Raw genomic sequence first — 8,287 nt, 5'->3', positions numbered from 1 at the left:
TTACTTGTCCTCAAGCAATGTATAATAGCTAGAAGAAAATTAAAATTGTCATCGTAAAGCAGTGTTAAGAAAATCATATGGTTTGAGATTTCAGCCCTCAGTAAAAAAATATTTTTTGCCTCAACATATTTGACGGTCATATTAGTCAAGTCCCTTCCATAGTCAGGATTCCTTGCTATTTGTGTGTGTGTGTGATTGTAATAAGTCTATGCATTAAAGTAATTAGAAAACTTAAAGTAAGTACTTTTGGTTTGTCAAGGCATCAAATTATTTGTCAGGCTTAGTTTCTACTCTTAGTTATTTATCAACTTTTTTTCAAGGAGTTAGCTCATCACACCTACCTTTCCACACTCTGGGTGAAAGGGATCATACCTTCTACCCTAAGCTAGTCGGGTAGAGTCATCATGTGACTACTTTCATTCACTCATATGCCTCGGCAACTCTCAATTTCTTATGGAGTTTTTCTGTTTATGTCATTGCATAGAGGAGTGTCCTTTTTATTTTTCAAGTTTTAAACACTCGGAAGTTCAATCTTAACCTTAAAATAATTTTGATGTCTTGGCAAGCAGAAAGGTATAACCAAAGACAACCTACAATTGTGTTTGTAAATTTCAAAGAATCAAGGCTAGGGTTGGTTCTCTTCTTTAGACAGTCTTAACAATAATTCTTGCCTAGGCAAACAAATTATGCGTTCATCATTGGGCATCCCTAATCCATTCAAACAATAAACTTAACATGCTTATGTCCTGACAACCAAAATTTTCAACCAAATATCATCAATTTCTTTTTAACAAAGTATGGTACAATACCTCCCCCAAACTTGAGGGGTGCATTTTCCTCAATGCATGATAGCTTAAACTACATGAATCTATATGCGAATGCTACAAATAAAAAAATTAAAATGAGATCTTACTGTGGCAGTGTGGCTTGACTGGACGCCCTCGTTTGGAGTTGTTTAGGAGGGGGACTCTTTGATCCTAAATCTATTGCTGTTACCGTCGAGGGTGATGGCTGAAGGACACATCATGTTGTTCGCTTGATGTGTCTATTGGTGCTCGGGGCTCATGTTGAAGTTGGTTGTTCTGCGATGGGAGTGGGTTGTGCAAGAACTTGGGCTTGGCTTTGAGCTATTTTAGGGACTGACGTTTTTTGACGGATGGGGGACTGTACTGGAGCTTGCTCAGGTTGAGTCGGGGCTGGAGTGAAATATTCATCAGTGAAGACGTTGGGTGGAATCTCTTGAGTGCTTTCGGAGGTTGAAAAGGAGGAGGACCTGAGAAATTCGTCTGTGTTGCCATGGCCTTCCTCTGGTATAGGCGAGACATGAGTGGCCAATGATTGAACATCTATAGGTACCCCTGGGGGAACATTCGATGTCGAGGCTTGGAATCTGCTGCCGCCATCAATGTGTCTCAACATGACGTTGGGGAAAGGTGGCAGATTGTCGGTTGTTATCTTTGAAGAAGGTGTTGAGTTGTGCATCCCGTGCCTTGACATACCCAAAGAAGATCTCTATATGATTCTCTAGGTGCTCAATCTTCTCACACGTTTCTCGCGTGTACGTGACCACTGTTGCCATCCTGGCCACGGTAACAGATTTTGCTCCTCTCTCAAATCCTTTATATGGGGCATTGTCATCAAAACTCATCTGGTACTTTCTTTTTGGTGATTCCCTCCTTAGATTTGATGAAATCCTCAAAGGGCTCCTCGGGGACCTTCTTTTTCCTACATAAAATAGTTATCAAGTTGGGAAATAAGAGATTACCAAGGTTTCTTTTGGCCCACTCATGGATTTACTCGAAGATGAGTTCTCCAACATCAATTTTTCTCCCATATATTATCAAGTGTAGAAGCATTAGTCTTTTCACAAGCACAGTTGTGTTATGAGATGATGGCATAATTTTGCCCTTGAGAAAATGATCCCACAACTTTACAACCGGCTTAAGGGCTCGCCGATCGACTCTCTTCCTTGTTGGCGCATTCCCCTCGAACTTAGCCCACCCGACACAAAGATCTTCGAGTACTCCATCATAAGTTTCTCGGTCTACCTCAGCCATAAATTTCTTATGATGTTCCTCCACTTTCCCCAACTTGAAATATATGTTGAGTGCTGAAGGGGAAAATCGAAGGAGCTTCCCTCGGACATACACTGTGTGGTTGGAAGGGTCTTCTAGATGGGTGTAGAACTCTCTGACTATCACTGGTGCTACAGATTTGGGGTGGCGAGCAAACTTCTCCCAGTTGTTCTTCCGAATCACATCCATGACCTCCGATATGAAGGGCTCTTCGTTCTCTAATTGAAAATGAACCCGTCTTCCAAATACACTTGCCTTTTTTGGAGGTTTTTGAAGTGTACCTCGGCTTCGGTTGTTTGGAAACGCTCAAAACTTGGTGTTGGGGCTCGGTTTTTCTTCGATCTGGACATGATACTTGTTTGGTGCAGTGCGTTTAGCGGTGGCGATGGAGAAATTTTGGTGAAAAAATATTTTCTTGTTTTTGAGAGAGTGAACTGCGATGAAGAAGATGAGATTGAGGGTGGTTTTTCTGGAAGGTTAATTGGTGGTTTCTTTAGGGTAATTCGATCAAAATGAGAGGGGAAAATATATGGCTTTAATTGCGTGATATTTGATTGGACGTAAAGTGGGGAAAATATACTTTCCCTCTTTAATTCTGTAGCCCAAATTTTCTTGCCCTAGGGTTTCTCTTCCTTTCATGCGTGAACTATCTCCCCATGTTACCACGTATACTCTGCATGCCTACAATAAATAAAGAAAAAATAAAATAAAGAAAAATAATGGGTGCATAAAATTACTTAGTTTATTTATGTACAAAATTCAGATTTTCGTTGCCTAGGCAACGAATTTTGTTCAAGTAAGGTAAACTCTTGGGCATCATGTGTTGTTGATGTCGGTTTGTCCCACATGATTGGGGCTCCTTTGTATTCCTTTAACCTCTGCCCGTTCACCTTTAAAAAGGAACCACCATCTCGGTTATTGATTTCTATTACTCTATTGTTATGAACTTGATGTACGTTGAACGGTCCTGACCATCGTGACTTTAGCTTGCCTGGGAATAACTTGAGACACAAATTGTAGAGCAGTACTTATTGTCCAGAATAAAATTGCCTAGGCAGTATTTTTCTGTCATGCCATCATTTTGGTTTCTCTTTGTATAGGTGGGCATTTTCGTATGCGTGTGTTATGAATTCATCAATCTTGTTCAGTTCCAAGAGTCTTCTTTCTCCAGTAAGCTGAGCATCCATGTTTAAGTTTTTGATGGCCCAATAGGCTTTATGTTCAAGTTTCATAGGTAGATGGCATTCTTTACCGTAGACAAGTTTGAACATGCACATTCCTAGCAGTGTCTTGAATGTTGTGCGATAAGCCCATAGTACTTCATCTAGCTTTGGTGACCATTCCATTCGACTTGGGTTGACTACTTTTTCAAGGATCAGTTTGATTTCTCGATTAGACACTTTAGCTTGTCCATTAGTCTACAGGTGATACGCGATAACGATCCGATGTCACACTCCATATTGTTTCAATGCCTTGGCAATTAATTTGTTATCAAAATGTGTGCCTTCGTCACTAATGATAGCTCGTGGTGTTCCAAAATGTGTAAATATGTTCTTGTGCAAAAATTTAAGCACAATCTTGAAATCATTTTTAGGTGTTTAAATGGCTTCAACCCACTTGGATACATAATCCACTACCATGAAGTCTATTCCCCATACATCGAAAAGTTTAACCTTCAGAATGTTTTTCCATGGTATCTCATGTCGTTTTGATATGTTTCCTGTTCGTTGGAATCCATCACATAATTTGTAGAATTCATGCGCATCTTTGAACAAGGTTAACCAATAGAATCTGGATTGAAGGACTTTCGCTGCTGTTCTCATGCCACCAAAATGCCCTCCATATGGTGACGAGTGACATTGGAGAAGCATTTTTTTCTGCTCCTCTTCTGGGATGCATCTTCGAATTATTTGGTCTCCACATTGCTTGAATAGGAACGGTTTATCCCAGTAGTAGTGTCGCACATCATGTCGAAACTTTTTTCGGCCTTGGCTAGATAAATTAGAATGAACAATACCAATAATAAGAAAGTTAACTATATCAGCATACCATGGTACAACCGTGACAAATAAAATTTTCTAATCAGGGAAATCCACTTTAATTTCTATTATGTCATGACAATCAATTTTGTTATCTAGTCTAGACAAATGATCTGCTACTTGATTTTATGTACCTTTTCTGTCATTGACCTCTAAATCAAACTATTCTAGTAATAATATCCATCAGATTAGCCTAGGTTTTGAATCGTTTTTATTGATCAAATATTTAATGGCAGAATGATTTGTTTGCACAATTACTTAGTGTCTATGAGATATGGCCTAAACTTATCGAATGTAAATACTACTGCTAAAAGTTATTTTTCAGTGGTGGAATAGTTTACTTGTGAATCATTAAGAGTACGGCTCGTATAGTAGATAACATGAAAGATTTTACTATTTTGTTGCCCTAGCACTGCTCCGACTGTGTAATCACTAGCATCGCACATGATCTCAAAAGGTTCATTCCAGTCAGTTGGGACAACAATTGGTGCTGCTGAAAGGTATTTCTTCAAATATGTAAAAGCATTCAAACGATCATTAGTGAACTCAAATGGATTATTTTGTTGAAGTAAAAGACACAAGGGTTTTGAGATTTGAGAAAAATGTTTTATGAACCGCCTGTAGAAGCTTGCATGTCCAAAGCAACTACATACACCTCTCACGTTGGTGGGTGGAGATAAGTTTGTGATTACTTCCACCTTGGCTTTATCGACATCAATGCCATAAGAAATTTTGTGACCCAACACTATTCCATCGGTTACCATAAAATGGCATTTTTCCTAATTTAGTACTAGGTTGGTTTCTTCACATCGTTTCAGTACTTTGGTAAATTGCCGAGACATCGGTTGAAATCGTCACTTGAGATGGAGAAATCATCCATAAATATTTCCATGCACTCTTCCACCATATCTGAAAAGATGTCCATCATGTATCTTTGAAAGGTAGCTTGAGCGTTACACAGCCCAAACGACATTCGTCTAAATGCATAGGTACTATATGGGCATGTGAAAGTAGTATTCTCTTGATCCTCCAGTGCTATGGCTATTTGATTATATCCTGAGTATCCATCAAGGAAGAAGTAAAATGCTTTTCCTGCTAACCTATCGAGCATTTGGTCTATAAAGGGTAGGGAAAATGATATTTCTTTGTGGCTTTATTAAGCTTCCTATAATCCATACATATACGCAAGCCCGTTACTGTTCTAGTAGTGACGAGCTCGTCATGTTCACTTTTAACCACGGTCAAACCACCCTTGTTTGGCACACACTGCACCTGGCTGACCCATGAACTATCGAATATAGGGTAAATCATTCCCGCATCCAGCCATTTTATAATTTCCTTCATGACTACCTTCTTCATGACTGGGTTGAGCCTTCTTTGGGGTTCTACCAAAGTACTATGGCTATCTTATAAATTGATCTTGTGCATGCATATGGTAGGGCTAATTCCCTTCAAATCTGCCATTGTCCATCCGAGAGCCTTTTTGTTCTGTGACAAAACATTCAACAAACTATTCTCCTGTTCGAAGGTTAGATTGGCAGAGATTATCACTGGTAAAGTTTTGTTACTTCCTAGGTATGCATACTTCAAATGTGATGGCAAAGTTTTAAGTTCCAATTTGGGTGCATGTTGTAAAGTAGATTCTGGAGAATTAACTTCATCGAAATGTAAGGGTTCGAATTTCGTACCTAATCTATTATGAAGGAGACTTGATTGTTCCTTTGAATTTCCTTTGTGTTATGTCTTGGTGTCATTTTCACAGAACCCATTGTCAGCATTATTCAGATTACTTTTGTCCGAACCATAACTCTCAGAATCGTTTGCTGAAAATAATTCGCCTGGGCCAAGATTTTCTTATTTGTGTTTTACGATTATAGGGTCGTGGCATAAAGTGTTGTATTCGTCTAACTTTGGAGGTTCATCTTGGCCAAGAATATCATTTTCTTCCTCTTCTATTGAATTCACTTCTCTAATACATTGGCATTCTTCTGAGTCGTCCACATATTTCATGGAGTTGAATACATTGATTGTGATGCTTTGCTCTCCTACCCGCATTGTGAATTCTCCCCTTTCTCAATCTATTTGGATTCTTTGAGTGGCTAAAAAGGGTCGTCCCATGATGATAGATGCATTCTCATCGGCTTCGCAGTCCAAGATGAGGAAATCAACTGGAAATACGAATTTGTCCACCTATACTATGTCATCTTATATTCTACCCTCAAGCCGCACATAAGACCGATCGGCTAGCTGTAGGATAAATATGGTTAGACAAGCGTGATACCCCTATAGTTTCAGACATATGGACTTCGATATCAAGTTTAAACTCGATCCCAAATCAACAAGAGCTCGTCCTACAAAGTTATTACCAATTGAACATGGTATTATAAAACTGCCAGGGTCTTTTTGTTTTGGTGGGAGTTTGCTTACTGCAGAACAGATTTATGTTACCGTGGAAATATGTTCTATCTTCCTCTTCTTTGTATTGATGTCTTTAAGAAACTTGGCATAGGAGGGCATTTGCTCGATGGCTTCAAGTAAGGGCACGTTGATATACAACTGGTCCATAATATCAACAAATTTCTTAAACTGGATGTCATCATTATGTTTCTTCAATCGTTGAGGGAACGGTGGTGGAGGTCTCACATTATCTGCTATTGGTGCTGAGGAATCTCTAGCCTTGGCCATAAATTTCTTGTTATCTGGATGATGTTTTTCTGAGCCTTCATCTTTTTCCTTCTCTTTGGGTGATTCATCATGTTCCTCATCTTCAGCTCGATCCTCTGGTTGTGTTGTGCCTAGTTCTCCCCCAAACTTATCGTTTTTGTTAACCTTTGTTCCACTCCTTAGTGTAAGCACATTGCATTGCTCTTTTCCATGATGCTTAGTGATTTCAGTATAACTAGGGAGGTTTCCTTGTGGGTGAGAATGTAATGTCGTAGTAATTTGGCCCACTTGATTCTCCAATGCTCTTAGAGATGAACTATGGCTTTGCAAAAGCGTAGCTTGGCTTTGTAACAAATTTCCTTGGTTTTTTCTTATTGTAGAATGCTCATGTATCAAGGTTTTTGTTGACGCCATGAAATCTTTTGTTGAGGCCATAAATTCCTGCAACGACACTTCCAAGGAGTTAGTATTGGAATTATTATTAGAGGAAGAAGATATACCTTTAGTGTTTCGCCAGGGTATCTGATGATGCTGATTCTGGAAATGTTGATGGTCTGAGTTACTTTGTTGTGGCCTATTGTAACTTGCTGCTTGATTGTTATTATTCCCTTGATTACTCCATGAAAAATTCGAATGTTGTCTCCAACTAGGATTGTAAGTGTTTGAATAGGGGTTATTATTGCTCCGGTTATAATTACCCACAAAATTGGTAGACTCATGGTTTTCCAGACATTCACTCTCATGATGATTGCCGTGAAAAAATATGCATACGTTATTGGTCACCTTGGCTTCTCTTACTTCGTTAGGACACTGCAAATTTTTCAATATATTAGTTATAAAAGAAAGTTGAGAAGATACTGAATCCTTACCCTCTAATTCATATGCTCCAGATGCTTTTCTGCCGGTTCCCACTCTTGTATTTGGGAATTGATAGTCATTATTTTCTATCCTGTCGAGGATATCAAATGCTTCCTCGGGTGATTTTTCATGTAAGGTGCCATTTGCTGAGGCATGCAACATCATTCGAGTAGGTGCATTAACTCCGTTATAAAACATTACTACTTGAGTCCAGTCATGAAACCCATGGTTGACACATTTTTGAAGTAGACTTTTATACCTATCCCAATATTCGTACATTGATTCATCATCTCCTTGGCGAAAACTTGTAATATCATTGTGAAGCTATGTATTCATATTGGGAGGATTGTATCGAAGTAGGAAACTCTTGCATAAATCTGTCCATGATTCCATTGAGCCTGAAGGAACTCCACTTAGCCAAGCTCTCGCTCTATCGCGTAGGGAATAAGGGAAAAGTTTTAGTTTAAGCACATCTTCATGCACTCCTTGTTGTCGAAATGAATCGCATACTTCAAGGAAGACACGAATATGCTTTCTAGCATCCTCATTAGGTGAACCACCAAATTGATCGATAGAATTTAGCATATTAAACATCACCGGTTTAAGTTCAAAATGAGTTGCTTCTATTTCAGGTGCCACGAGGCCTGTATT

The sequence above is a fragment of the Hibiscus syriacus genome, unplaced genomic scaffold (assembly GCF_006381635.1).
Source record: "Hibiscus syriacus cultivar Baekdansim isolate YM2019G1 unplaced genomic scaffold, ASM638163v2 tig00002237_pilon, whole genome shotgun sequence".
Classification (NCBI taxonomy): domain Eukaryota; kingdom Viridiplantae; phylum Streptophyta; class Magnoliopsida; order Malvales; family Malvaceae; genus Hibiscus; species Hibiscus syriacus.
Note: the sequence above shows the minus strand (reverse complement) of the source record.